Genomic DNA, 16,221 nt, shown 5'->3' with positions numbered 1-16,221 from the left:
AGAAGAACACTTCGTTTCTAGGGCTTGGAATTATGAAAAACCAAATGAAATAACTGAAGGCTGGTATTTATAGGTTCTAGTGAGGGCTGGGCATACGGGCCAAAATACGGTCCGTAAACCTGGACCGTAATTCAACATGTTGCAAATAGAATCACTGGTTTACGTTTCCTCCTTAAATACGATCACACTTTTTGGGCCATATTTCAAAATACGGTCCGTATTTAACAATACGAAATTCCACCTGACAAATTCCAGAATGCACAGTGATTTTTTGTGTCACTTTACAACTTGAAATACGGGCTGTATACTAATTTACAGTCCATATTATAGGGCGTAAATCCCCATCTGACAGCTAAAGAGAAAGTTTCAATTCTCACATTCTTTATCTGGTTTTCTAAGTTTGGGATCATGGTCAAGGCTTACGTTAAAGGTCTGAGGTGTTACACGGTTGACTAAGTCTGCTCATTTCATCCCAGTTCATATTACTTATAATGCATAGAAGTTGTCCAGGATTTACATTCGAGAAATAGTGCGATTGCACGGGGTTCCTATTTCCATCATTTCCGATCAAGGGACTCAGTTTACCTCCAAGTTTTGGAGGATGTTGCAGGCAGAGTTGGGTACTCTGTTAGATCTTAGCACCCTATTTCATCATCACACTGATGGTCAGTCCGAGCAGACTATCCAGGTGCTTGAGGATACGCTGAGATCATGTGTTATTAATTTTAGTGGTCATTGGGACCAATTCTTACCCTTGACAGAGTTCGCGTACAACAATAGGTACCATTCCAGTTGTTATATCTCGTATTTTGCGTATTCGGATAATTCGAGATAATTGCGGGAAGTTAAGGGCAAGGCTACATTTTTGACCTTGTTTAGCACACAAGTTGTTCATGAAAGTTTTGATGTGGAATTATTAAGAAAGGCTAGAGGCAAAAAGGGAAATTCGCAAGATGGCTCCTAGAAAATATGGAGGAAGGCTAAGGGCAAATTTGGAATTTGGAAAATAAATTTTCATGAATTACAAAACAAAAAAAAACAGATGGGCTTGCACTAAATGGGCCAAGTGGCCGGCCAAGGTGGTGGGCTTTAGCCCACATGGATTAATTTTACATGTGCATAAAAGATGACTTAAAGGTCACATTTCTCATCTTTATCCATAGAGGGTTCAAGAAACATGGAGAGGAAAGAAAGAAGAGGCCTATTCGGCCATGGAAAAAAAAATTGAAGTCCAAAAATTTTGATCCAAAAATTATTTACTTCTAGCTTTTCTACTAATTGGAAGGTCCTCTTTAACATGAAGTAATTGTTGGAGTGAGCAAAGTATTCGTTGTGCGAGTTGTGGACTCTAGCCGAGAAAGAAGATGAGTGTGAAAAAGGTATGTGTTCAATCTCCTTTTACATGTATTATGGATGATTATGTGTGTTGTAGTACGTAAAAGTGGATGATAATCATGAAATATGGATGTTGTGTTGGTGGCCGAATAGAGGTGTGCTGGTAAGAAGTGATGAATTGATTTTATTTAGTATATTGATTGTTTTTGTTGTGGATCCCATGATGAAAATAAAGGTTTGACGACTCGAAATGAAGTTGTAATTGGTTGTGGGTTGTTGTAGAAGTTAATGCAATTTTAATATGGTTTCTTGTAATTTTGGGAAGGAAGTTGTTAGTGTGTAGATTGTCGGTGTAGTTCATGAATTTGGACAAAAAGAAAATATGTTGTCATTGTTCTTGTTGACTTTGGAAGGTTTCGGGTGAAGTGGTATGTTGGTTGAATTGTTTGAAGTGTTCTTGAATCATGTTAGAATGATTTCGGATTAATACTTAAAGGTGTAATCATTGATGTTAGCTTGACTATGTGTGGTTGAATTAAATATAAAAGGAATGCCGTCGAATTGTGTAGAAAGGATTGCTAGTGTTAGAATGCATTTGAAATAATTGTTGAAGTTGGGATATGATTGTTGGTATTGCTGTTGATAATTTGGCTAAGTTGAATTCTCGGATTTGTTGTTGATAAATTGGCCGAGTTAGATTCTCGGGGTTGGTGTATTTATAGGGGAAATGCTGCCGAAATTTCGGCAGAATATAAATGAATTCATTTGAAGGACTGAGACAAGCATATGTCGATGATTCTAATGATTATGTCAATTCTATTGAATGTAGACTAGCAAGTTTGGACGAATAAGCGTGGCTAATTGGACGTGGGACAGGTATGTAAAGCTTACCTTTCCTTTCTTTTGGCATGTCCTAGAGCTAAGTAAGCTATGATACGTATCTTGGGGTAACTTTATTCTTGATTCCGAGCTTGTTAATGATTCTTATTCACTTCTTGATGTGAGTATGCTTAGTATAGTCGAGCTTATCGTACGATTGAATAACAAGCAAAGCATAAAGAGGTCTTGTTTTCTTTTAAAGAGTTCTGTAAGTATTAATGTCCCTAACTTTCGTGTTTGGAAATGTTCGTAGATGTTCCTATAATGAATATTGTTCCTAACTTTCATATGCTAACTCGGATTGTTTTGGAAACGTAGCGTAAGGATGTCCATAATGAATCCATTCCTAAATGTAGGATATCCTGAGTTCTTTGACCTCTTAAGCCCGAAGGGGCATTCTCAAGTTGTGCGACTTCATAATGTTGTCTAAATCCCGAAGGGGACATTCATAAGGCCTTTCTCTTACCTATGCATCTTACATTTAAATTTGTGAGTCTCGAAGGAGACAAATGAAAAAGGTTTGATTTCATACATGACGTCCATAAAAGTTTTTTTCTAGATGATTTCATGACGTGACAGAGCGTGCTATATCACATATGGCCTCGGCTTAAGTCCGGGTGTGCTATGGCCTCAGCTTATGTCTGAGTGTGCTATATAGTATATGGCCTCAGTTATATTATGTCAATTGAGTTGTGCATATGGTCTTACTAATAATTTCGAGAAAAAATCAGTTTTATACTAAATGAAACATAAAGTTAGACATTCAAAACCACTCGGAAGGGGGATGCGAGATTTTACTAATTAGACTTTCAAAACCACTCCGAAGGGGGTGCGAGATTTTACTATTTAGACTTTCAAAACCACTCCGAAGGGGGTGCGAGATTTTACTATTTAGACATTCAAAACCACTCCGAAGGGGGTGCGAGATTTTGAGCCTAAGCCATTGGATGGTTTCATGACGTGACTAAGTGTGCTATATAATATATGGCCTCAGCCTATGCCTAAGTGTGCTACGGCCGCAGTTTATGTCTGAGCGTGCTATGGCCTCAGCTTATGCCTGAGTGTGCTATGGCCTCAGCTTATGCCTGAGTGCGCCAAGGCCTCAGCTTATGTCTGAGTGTGCTATATAACATATGGCCTCAGTTTATGTTATGGATCATTCAAAGATTTTCATACATTTGCATATCAACATACATGCACGCCATCATTATTATTATGCCGGAAGCGGCATGCCCGAAGGGCCCAAGACTACTATTATTATGTCGCAAGCGGCATGCCCGAAGGGGCCAGGATTAGTATTATTATGTCGCAAGTGGCATGCCCGAAGGGGCTATTATCATTATTAAGCCGGAAGCGGCTGCCCGAAGGGGCCATTATCATTATTAAGCCGGAAGCGGTTACCCGAAAGGGCCAGTATCATTATTATGCTGGAAGCGGCATGGCCGATGGGGCCATCATTACTATGTCGGAAGCGGCCGTCCGAAGGGACTATTTTATTAGTATGTCGGAAGTGACACGTGGTGTTAGATTGCATCATTTGCTTAAAGAATGTGTGTTCACTTGAATTATTTACTTAAGGATTATTTGAGACCTCGTGTATACATTTATGCTTTTCCCAGCGAAGGCTGCAGGTATTGAGTATAACTGTGATTTCTTCTCTCTTAAATTAAGCTATGGTTATGATTTGTTACCGCTTTACATATTCAGTACATATTCCGTACTGACCCCCTTTCTTCGGGGGCAGCGTTTCAAGCCACGCAGGTACACCCAGATGAGTAGAAGACTTTGCTAAAGGTGTTCCAGCGGGATTGGCAAGCTCCATCTCAGTTCGGAGTATTGCCGAGTCAAGTACTTTTGTTATGGCATTTTGTATATGTTAGAGACTTTGCAGACAGTGTCCTATGGATAGGGCATCGAGAAGTGCGAATCATTTGTAGATGTTAAAAGAGTATATATTTTCAGATGACTTCAGTTGGTAAATAGTACGAAATTGATTGAAAGTTTTCATAATCTGTATAAAGATAATGATCTCTACTTGGAAAAGTTTCATGTTTTAAATGTTTTTGAAATGACAGGTTTTGGTTAAGCGAACATTTAAGGGTTCACTCGACTCTGATGAGAGTCGGGTGCCCATCATACCCTATCAAGATGAGGGTGTGACAAAGTGGTATCAGAGCAGGTCGTCCTAAGGATTGTCTACAAAGTCGTGTCTAGTAGAGTCTTGTTTATCGGTGTGTTGTGCATCACATCTATAAACAGGAGGCTATGAGACATTATGTCATGACCCAACCCCGTAGGCCGTGACTAGTACCCGATCTGGGCACCCAAACACATCTATCCAATGCTATCTCAACTGTTATCAAACGCATTCAAGTATAAAGCAGAAGTCGTCAAGGCTATATTTCAAATTTAAATAATTTCCAGAAAAATTTTGGCAGAGTTTCCTTTGTTTTACAGACTATCCAAAATAACCCTGCGCACAAAAAATACCAACAAAGGCCACACCGGCCAACAAAGCAACATATAAACATATGCGGACCGGCCGCCGCGACGAATGGGATCGCCCCAAACACAACATATACACACATCCGCACAGAAAGACCCTAACCCACAAACACATCTACAGGCCTCTAACAGACATACAGAATCATATGACGGGACAGGGCCCCGCCGTACCCAGAATTACCATACGTACAGAATATACAGATGTCAGAAGATATATACCAAAAGTACACGCTCCGGATCAAAGGAGCTCTCCAAAATAGCAGAATCTGTGCCCTAGACTGGCGGCGTATCACCGGGTGCGTCTGTACCTGCGGGCATGTAACGCAGCCCCCGAAGAACCGGGGGTCAGTACGAAAAATGTACCGAGTATGTAAAGCAGAAACATAACAAACATAATCATAGTCTGAATCGGAAGCACAGAAATATAGCGGACAGAACCATAAATCAAACGGACGGACAGGATCATGGTCCAGACGGACGGGCAGAATTACAATCCATACGGACAGACAGAATCAGAATCAGAATCCATACGGACAGACAGAATCATAACAGGGCACAGGAACGTGGTCACCACTCCTGTCTTTGGCGCCACAACATATCATATTTCAGAAGATTTCATATCTTCGAACATCTCCGTCACATAACAGATCATATCATAACCACGGTAACCCCGGGGACAGATCACACGCCGGGAAACATGACACATCATACTTCGTAACATATACACGGTAACCGGGGACGGACATATACCACAGTACCCCAGAACCGGACACATCATACTTCGAAATTCATACATGGGACCCGGCCCCCGACAAGGGACTTGGCGGCCCATCCGCACGATATAAACCGGCCCGGGATCCGGTGAAAGGAAGCTTTGAGACATCCACGAACAGATTAATGAGAAACCACATACATACGGATCGTTATACCGACTCAATCAAACTAAAGTAGGCCAAATGGCGAGTCAAATCAGAGTATTCGGATAGTATGCATAATACGGGCCTATGTCCTACTTGGGAAGGCACGACAGATTATTATCAGGATCAGATTCTCAGATGTCAGAAATCATTTTGTAAGATTTGCATAAAAATAGTCATTTCATAATCACAATAATAGTCCAGATGTTTTCTGAGAATATCGGACAGAACCAAAGTAATTAAGGTTATACAGAAGGCATCGGGCCTTGTGGGCCCGCCTCGGACCAACTCGAGGCGACATATGTAAATTACTGATAATAGACCTTATGAGGTCATCCATAGTCATTTGGAGGTATTCCGACTCCGTTTAGGAAAGTTTTATACAAAAGTTCACTTTAGGGACAAGTTATAAGAGAAATGATTCAATTTTACTGAAGGAATTGGAGCGGATTTCCATCTCGAATTCGGAGGAACGGAGTCGTATTTAAGGCTCGCGGCCGAGCCTATTACATTCAGAACATGCCTAAGAATAAAGGGGAAGACTTTACATACCTCAATTGCGTCTTACGCTCGCTTGGTTTCGATTCCAATTTCGTCCAGAATCTACAAATGGTCAAGTTTGCCAAATGTCAAATTCAAGCTTTTCAATAATCCAAACTTATTACATACTTGCCTACCGAAATTTCGGCAGCATTTCCCCTATATATATCATCCCCGAGACTCAGCTCGACTCAATTTATCAACACAGCAACCCAGAAACAACATCAATAACAACAACAAGCATTACAAAACACATAATATGGCATACTAGCCATCTTTCTGACATAACATCACATCTTTCATTCCGACCTTACATTTCCAAACCAATCTTACCATTTCCATATTCATCACTTATCAAGGCCATTACAACATACGTCGGAGGCATATCATACCATTTTCACAAGATATACAAAGGGTATACACCATATACAAGTTTCCTACCAAAAGCATAATTCGCGCACAACTTCCAATCTTTTAGCAAACATGTTCATGATATATTTCTATCTTTCAACTTCATCAATGCCAACCATGATTTGCCTCTTAATACTTTCATTTCCATATTTACATAAGTTACAATGAACTTGCATGTTTTCCTACAACAACTTAACAACCATTTTTCCATAACAACTAAAGCCATTATTCTTCTATTCATTTCACAATAACACAATTTGCATACTAACGGGATTTAATTCACATTCCATCATCCCCATAGCATCACACGGCCACACCATACTTTTTCCAAATTCCACTAATTCATTCAAATTTCACTTCCAATACAATTTCTACCATAACAACAACTAGATTACCACATGAATTCAAGTCATCATATACTTGCAACACATACATATACACGGCCAACATGCATATACTTCTAACACACAAAATTTTCATGCTTTTCATTCATTTCCACATACTACATCATACATATACCTTCCATATCATAACAAAAGCATAAAATCCTTACCTTCTCCAAGACTTTCCACTTGCCACTAGAATTGTCCTCTTGCCAAGATAATTGTACCAAGTTGGAGAGGGTCGTGCACTTGTTAAGAGTTCAAGAAAATTATACTTCTTGCATCAAGGTTGAAGCTTGGAATTTTTATTTTTCTTTTCTCTCCTTTTTTTTTTCTCCTAGCCGTGACCTTCCTCTTATTTTTCTCTCTCAATTTTTCTTGAATGTTCCAAAAGATGAACATTGATCCATGTATATACTCTTTATATTAATTAGTCATGTGACTAATCACATGACTAATGCTCATGGGTTTGGGCCAACCATGGCCGGCCACCCTCCAAGTTTGGGCCTCAATTTTTCATTTGTTTTTTGACCCCATTTGGCTACAAATTGTTTTGTAATTTCCGAAACCAATTTCCACAATTCCTATTTTGCCCTTGGCCTCCTTTCGTAATTCCACACCAACGTATTCATAACCGACACATTCATACCAAGTAAGGTCCAAATATGGCCTTATTCCTTACAAGTCAAGTTATCTCAAATTTTTCGAATAAGCAAAAATGCCGGATGTAACATCCTCCCCCCCTTTAAAACATTCGTCCTCGAATGTTAAATTGACCTCATGGGGCATCATACTACTTCGGGAGGGTTCTTTTCATAATCATCCTTTGTTGACTTTCCGATATGGATTCTTTACCAATATGATGGAGTAATTCTTCACATTACTGACTCGTATGCTTTCATAACATATGTTCTCATATCCCACACAGTCATTGGGCCATGAACTATATTCTAGTAACGGATGAATGCTTTTCGCTCTTTCACAGACGTTGTGTCCCTTCTCCCTTTCCTTCAAGGCTTTTCAGACATTATTCTTACTATCACTTCTTCTCATACTCTTCGGTTCCTTACCGCATCATCATGATTCCACGTCATACCAAACAGATTCAGAACTGGGATCGGACGCACAGGAGCATATCGGACGGATTCGTAATCGAAGGCAAACATACTAAATTTTGGCGGACGGATTCGTAGTCAAAGTCAGATGTATGGGAGGGTATCAGATAGATCCGAGATCAGAGTCAGACGTACAGAGCTGTATCAGACAGATTCGTAATCAGTGTCAGACATACAGAGTTATATCAGACAGATTCATATCCAGAGTCAATCGGACAGAGGTGTATCAGATAGAAACGTAATCGGGTTCAGAAGTACAGAGGCGTAATAGACAGTGCCTTATCAGAATCAGAGGTGCAGAAGTATAACAGATAGAGTTTTGATTAGAATCGGACCACTCCTATTAAGGCTCCAGTGATTTATGAAAATTTCCCTTTGTCGACATCTCGTTATTCACCCCGACCATTGTATCACAGATTATCTCATCGAAACCTGTTCACTCATTCATAAAATTGTTCGTCAAATTGTCATTCAAATCGTCTTACGTGTCGCTTGTCAGCTCTTTCACAGATTCTGCTTATTCACATTTCTTATCCTTCATCTTTCCTACTACCCATACTCATTTTCTTTTCCAAATATCGTCGCACTAGACTAAGTGATAACGTAACCGAAGTTGATCTATTACATATATTTTTGACAACATTCGTATCCTCGTCTCCGCTTCGTTTCATGTATTCGGTTAAGTAAAACCTTTCGTCTATCACAACATTAGTCGCCGAGGCTCGGCTCTTGATCCATATGATCACCAGACGAAAATCATACACATACATATACATTTACTAATATCTTATTTGCGAACGTCTTCGACCGTTATTCAAATTGGCCCAAATTCTCGAGCGATATCACACTTCTTCTTTTCGCCCATTTAGTCCGTCTCGGCCTGCGCGACTCCCGTAAGGGTACAAGTTACTCCACACATTCTCTTTTCCTTTTAGGTTACCCCAAATTTCCATTTACATATATCATACTTACACTTGTGAAAAAATTTGTATTACTTCCCAGGGGGTCACCCATCCCAGAATTGTCCTAGCCTTAGCACGCTTAACCTCGAAACTTTCATGCATTTTGACGCGTTAGGGCTGGTATAATTTCATCGACAGCCCCGCACGACCTTTGTCGCATAATTTAGGGCAGATCGGGGTCTTAATAAATTTTTGGAAAATTCTCATAGTGGGTCCCACCCCGGGCTAAACCATACAATTACCATATCGCCCTTCCGAATTCTCAATGTCTATCAGGTTAACAATTACCTTGCTCTTATTAATACCCAGAAGGAGAAAATCACATAATATGATAAAGTATAGACCCATTCATATACATATCCCTCAAGAAACGATCACTAACGTACCTGGGTGTGCACTTGAAGACGCTCCTGGGTCCTGCCGGCCGGTCAAAGCAAATACGCGGTTCGAAGGACCGCTGTAACCGGAAGCTGCACCTCGACCTCGGCCACGACTCGCTGGTGCTGGCGCTGGTGCTGGTGCTCCTCGCCCTGTGAGGCGTATGGCTGCCGAAGGAGAAGACGAGCCAGCAACTGACCCGGTAAGCTGGGCTGAACCACCTGGACCACCCCTATACGGACACTCTCTCATCGTATGACCTTGTCGGCCACAAGAAAAGCAGGCACCAGTGGCACGATAACACTCACCCGGGTGACGCCTCCTGCAATAAGGACACCGAGGTATGGATGACCCCACCTGACTGAAAATCCCATTTACTCGCAAACTCGAAGCCACGGAGTTCTGTCCCGAAAACTGTGGGGGCGTACTGTGTACTGGCTGGGACGAAATACCTGTTACCCTGCCGCTGAGAAAACTCACTCTGAAATCCCCCTGAATACCCGGCCGATCTGGCTCTCTTAGGCCGGCCCCTGTCGTGGCCCCTATCAGGCCGACGTTCCCTACGTCGGTCCTCCATGCCCTGGGCGTGCGCCTGCACCCGGGCAATATGCATCCCTGGCTGAGAAGCCACCGCCAGACAACTATCAATCAAATAAGGGTCCAGCCCCATCACGTACCGGTGCACCCTGTCGGCCATCTCTGCTACTATAGCGGGTTCATACCTAGCCAGTGAGTCAAACTCTAGGCTATACTCTCGAACATTTCTATCGTTCTGCCTCAAGTTCAAGAATCGATCAACCCTAGCTCTCCGCAGCTCTGGAGGTAGAAAATGATTAAGAAAGGCCTTAGTAAACTCGGCCCATACTGCTGGAGAAGCATCGTCACCCCTGGATAGCTGCCAGGACTCATACCAGTTCGCCGCTACCTCATATAACCGATACGAAGCCAACTCGACGGACTCAGTCGGTGAAGCCTTAATCAACCGTATCGTACTCTCCATCTTTCTAATGAATTCCTGGGGGTCCTCTTCGGGTTTTGTCCCGGAGAATTCTGGAGGATTACATGTCAAGAACTCATGAGCCCTGGAGCTTTCATATCTATCCGCACGACCACCCCCAAATCCATGCCTGCGAACCTGCTCGGCCATCAGCGTGGTCAACAACTGGACCGCATCTCGCATAGCCCTGCCCTCCGCCCCTGCCTGTGGAGCTGGAGGCTTGGGCACTGGAACCCTGGGAGCTCGCGGTGGAGCCGTCCCCTGATCAGCAGCTTCTGCTGCTCCGATCCCCTCCGGTAAGGGGGGTGTAACAGATCCGGCTGACGGGGGTTCATCCTCAAGCGCTAGCCGCGCACTGGCCCTGGTAACTCTCTGGGCCCGGCTGGTCTCTCCTACCTCCACCCCCGCTTTGCCCTTCTGGGCAGCTGTTGCCTTCTTCGGAGGCATCGTTGAAAACATAACAAATCGTCAAGAGGGGATCATCCTACTAATACAGTTCTATCGCACGATCTAAGATTCAAAGAAGGGTAACATCCTAGATACCCTGTAGCCTCCTGTTTATAGATGTGGTGCACAACACACCGATAAACAAGACTCTACTAGACACGGCCTATAGACATACCGAGGACTAACCGCTCTGATACCACTTCTGTCACGACCCAACCCCGTAGGCCGTGACTAGTACCCGATCTGGGCACCCAAACACATCTATCCAATGCTATCTCAACTGTTATCAAACGCATTCAAGTATAAAGCAGAAGCCGTCAAGGCTATATTTCAAATTTAAATAATTTCCAGAAAAAATTTGGCAGAGTTTCCTTTGTTTTACAGACTATCCAAAATAACCCTGCGCACAAAAAATACTAACAAAGGCCACACCGGCCAACAAAGAAACATATAAACATATGCGGATCGGCCGCCGCGGCGAATGGGATCGCCACAAACACAACATATACACACATCCGCACAGAAAGACCCTAACCCACAAACACATCTACAGGCCTCTAACAGACATACAGAATCATATGACGGGACAGGGCCCCGCCGTACCCAGAATTACCATACGTATAGAATATACAGATGTCAGAAGATATATACCAAAAGTACACGCTCCGGATCAAAGGAGCTCTCCAAAATAGCAGAATCTGTGCCCTAGACTGGCGGCGTATCACCGGGTGCGTCTGTACCTGCAGGCATGTAACGCAGCCCCCGAAGAACCGGGGGTCAGTACGAAAAATGTACCGAGTATGTAAAGCAGAAACATAACAAACATAATCATAGTCTGAAACGGAAGCACAGAAATATAGCGGACAGAACCATAAATCAAACGGACGGACAGGATCATGGTCCAGACGGACGGGCAGAATTACAATCCATACAGACAGACAGAATCAGAATCAGAATCCATACGGACAGACAGAATCATAATAGGGCACAGGAACGTGGTCACCACTCTTGTCTTTAGCGCTACAACATATCATATTTCAGAAGATTTCATATCTTCACACATCTCCGTCACATAACACATCATATCATAACCACGGTAACCCCGGGGACAGATCACACGTCGAGAAACAGGACACATCATACTTCGTAACATATACACGGTAACCGGGGACGGACATATACCACAGTACCCCGGAACCGTACACATCATACTTCGAAATTCATACATGGGACCCGGCCCCCGACAAGGGACTCGGCGGCCCATCCGCACGATATAAACCGGCCCGTGATCCGGTGAAAGGAAGCTTTGAGACATCCACGAACAGATAAATGAGAAACCACATACATACGGATCGTTATACCAACTCAATCAAACTAAAGTAGGCCAAATGGCGAGTCAAATCAGAGTATTCAGATAGTATGCATAATACGCGCCTATGTCCTACTTGGGAAGGCACGACAGATTATTATCAGGATCAGATTCTCAGATGTCCAAAAATCATTTTGTAAGATTTGCATAAAAATAGTCATTTCATAATCACAATAATAGTCCAGATGTTTTCTGAGAAAATCGGACAGAACCAAAGTAATTAAGGTTATATAGAAGGCATCGGGCCTTGTGGGCCCGCCTTGAACCAACTCGAGGCGACATATGTAAATTACTGATAATAGACCTTATGAGGTCATCCATAGTCATTTGGAGGTATTCCGACTCCGTTTAGGAAAGTTTTATACAAAAGTTCACTTTAGGGACAAGTTATAAGAGAAATGATTCAATTTTATTGAAGGAATTGGAGCGGATTTCCATCTCGAATTCCAAGGAACGGAGTCGTATTTAAGGCTCGCGGCCGAGCCTATTACATTCAGAACATGCCTAAGAATAAAGGGGAAGGCTTTACATACCTCAATTGCGTCTTACGCTCGCTTGGTTTCGATTCCAATTTCGTCCAGAATCTACAAATGGTCAAGTTTTCCAAATGTCAAATTCAAGCTTTTCAATAATCCAAACTTATTACATACTTGCCTACCGAAATTTCGGCAGCATTTCCCCTATATATATCATCCCCGAGACTCAGCTCGGCTCAATTTATCAACATAGCAACCCAGAAACAACATCAATAACAACAACAAGCATTACAAAACACATAATATGGCATATTAGCCATCTTTCCGACATAACATCACATCTTTCATTCCGACCTTACATTTCCAAACCAATCTTACCATTTTCATATTCATCACTTATCAAGGCCATTACAACATACGTCGGAGGCATATCATACCATTTTCACAAGATATACATAGGGTATACACCATATACAAGTTTCCTACCAAAAGCATAATTCGCCCACAACTTCCAATCTTTTAGCAAACATGTTCATGATATATTTCTATCTTTCAACTTCATCAATGCAAACCATAATTTTCCTCTTAATACTTTCATTTCCATATTTACATAAGTTACAATGAACTTGCATGTTTTCCTACAACAACATAACAACCATTTTTCCATAACAACTAAAGCCATTATTCTTCTATTCATTTCACAATAACACAATTGGCATACTAACGGGATTTAATTCACATTCCATCATCCCCATAGCATCACACGGCCACACCCTACTTTTTCCAAATTCCACTAATTCATTCAACTTTCACTTCCAATACAATTTCTACCATAACAACAACTAGATTACCACATGAATTCAAGTCATCATATACTTGCAACACATACATATACACGGCCAACATGCATATACTTCTAACACACAAAATTTTCATGCTTTTCATTCATTTCCCCACACTACATCATACATATACCTTCCATATCATAACAAAAGCATAAAATCCTTACCTTCTCCAAGACTTTCCACTTGCCACTAGAATTGTCCTCTTGCCAAGATAATTTTACCAAGTTGGAGAGGGTCGTGCACTTGTTAAGAGTTCAAGAAAATTATACTTCTTGCATCAAGGTTGAAGCTTGGAATTTTTTTTTTCTTTTCTCTCCTTTTTTTTTTCTCCTAGCCGTGACCTTCCTCTTCTTTTTCTCTCTCAATTTTTCTTGAATGTTCCAAAAGATGAACATTGATCCATGTATATACTCTTTATATTAATTAGTCATGTGACTAATCACATGACTAATGCTCATGGGTTTGGGCCAACCATGGCCGGCCACTCTCCAAGTTTGGGCCTCAATTTTTCATTTTATTTTTGAGCCCATTTGGCTACAAATTGTTTTGTAATTTCCGAAACCAATTTCAAAAATTCCTATTTTGCCCTTGGCCTCCTTTCGTAATTCCACACCAATGTATTCATAACCGACACATTCATACCAAGTAAGGTCCAAATATGGCTTTATTCCATACAAGTCAAGTTATCTCAAATTTTTCGAATAAGCAAAAATGCTGGATGTAACACATTAATAGGGTGTCATTCCTTCTTTCATATCTAAGATCGTGCGATAGAGCCCAGTCGTAGGAAATGAAGTCCCTTGTACTAACCCTTGATTCAGCTAAAGGAAAACATCGACAGAAGATCGCGACTGATGACTTTAGCAGTTACAGAGTACAGCGGTAAGTAATGGTGCAGAAGAGGCATGTTGGATGAGGTAAGAATATTGAAATATGATTGAAATGTAAAGTGGGGGATGAAAGTGAAGGTGAATATTAGGGATCGAAAGGGCTAAATTAGGAATTGTTAAGGAGAAAGACGTGTTACGAGAATGTCTGGGAATCTGTAAGACTTCGACTTGCTCCAGATCATGTAATGAAGGTCACGCGAAGAGGTGGATGCGATTATATCAGCATTAATGCACTGGATTTCACCGAAGTTTCAAGGTTAAGCGTGGTAGGGCGAGAGAAAATTTAGGATGGGTGACCCCCTGGGGAGTGTACTAAAAGTTCTATAAATGTAGATATAAGAGACAAATAGGAAGAACATGTGGGAGTACGGAGGTCAAGGATAATGAGTTGGCGCAGTCGATTAGAAAACCCAGGACATGGAATGAGGATTCATGTGAAGACCGAGGAGTTCGAGTATAAAGAAAATAGGGTAAAAGATAAGGAATGGACATGAAGGAAAGGGCAACTATAAGGAGACCTCCCCGAAGTATTACAATACCCCATGAGGCCAGTTCAACATTCGAGGACGAATGGTCTAAAGGGGGGAAGGATGTTATATCCCATATTTTGTGTATTCGGATTATTCGAGATAATTGCGGGAAGTTAAGGGCAAGGCTACATTTTTTACCTTGTTTAGCACACAAGTTGTTCATTAATGTTTTGATGTGGAAATATTAAGAATGGCTAGGGGCAAAAAGGGAAATTCGGAAGATGGCTCCTAGAAAATATGGAGGAAGGCTAAGGGCAAATTTGGAATTTGGAAAATAAATTTTCATGAATTACAAAAAAAAAATAAAAAAAATATGGGCTTGCAGTAAATGGGCCAAGTGGCCGGCCAAGGTGGTTGGCTTTAGCCCACATGGATTAATTTTACATGTGCATAAAAGATTACTTAAAGGTCACATTTCTCATCTTTATCCATAGAGGGTTCAAGAAACTTGGAGAGGAAAGAAAGGAGAGGCCTATTCGGCCATGGAAAAAAAAATTGAAGTCCAAAAATTTTGATCCAAAAATTATTTTCTTCTAGCTTTTCTACTAATTGGAAGGTCCTCTTTAACATGGAGTAATTGTTCGAGTGAGCAAGGTATTCGTTGTGCGAGTTGTGGACTCTAGCCTAGAAAGAAGATGAGTGCGAAAAAGGTATGTGTTCAATCTCCTTTTACATGTATTATGGATGATTATGTGTGTTGTAGTACATAAAAGTGGATGAAAATCATGAAATATGGATGTTGTGTTGGTGGCCGAATAGAGGTGTGTTGGTAAGAAGTGATGAATTGATTTTATTTAGTATATTGATTGTTGTTGTTGTGGATCCCATGATGAAAATAAAGGTTTGACGACTTGAAATGAAGTTGTAATTGGTTGTGGGTTGTTGTAGAAGTTAATGCAATTTTAATATGGTTTCTTGTAATTTTGGGAAGGAAGTTGTTAGTGTGTAGATTGTCGGTGTAGTTCATGAATTTGGACAAAAAGAAAATATGTTGTCATTGTTCTTGTTGACTTTTGAAGGTTTCGGGTGAAGTGGTATGTTGGTTGAATTGTTTGAAGTGTTCTTGAATCATGTTAGAATGATTTTGGATTAATACTTAAAGGTGTAATCATTGATGTTAGCTTGACTATGTGTGGTTGAATTGAATATAAAAGGAATGCCGTCGAATTGTGTAGAAAGGATTGCTAGTGTTAGAATGCATTTGAAATAATTGTTGAAGTTGGGATATGATTGTTGGTATTG

The sequence above is a fragment of the Lycium barbarum genome, chromosome 5 (assembly GCF_019175385.1).
Source record: "Lycium barbarum isolate Lr01 chromosome 5, ASM1917538v2, whole genome shotgun sequence".
Lineage (NCBI taxonomy): Eukaryota > Viridiplantae > Streptophyta > Magnoliopsida > Solanales > Solanaceae > Lycium > Lycium barbarum.
This window is presented reverse-complemented; position numbering follows the sequence as displayed.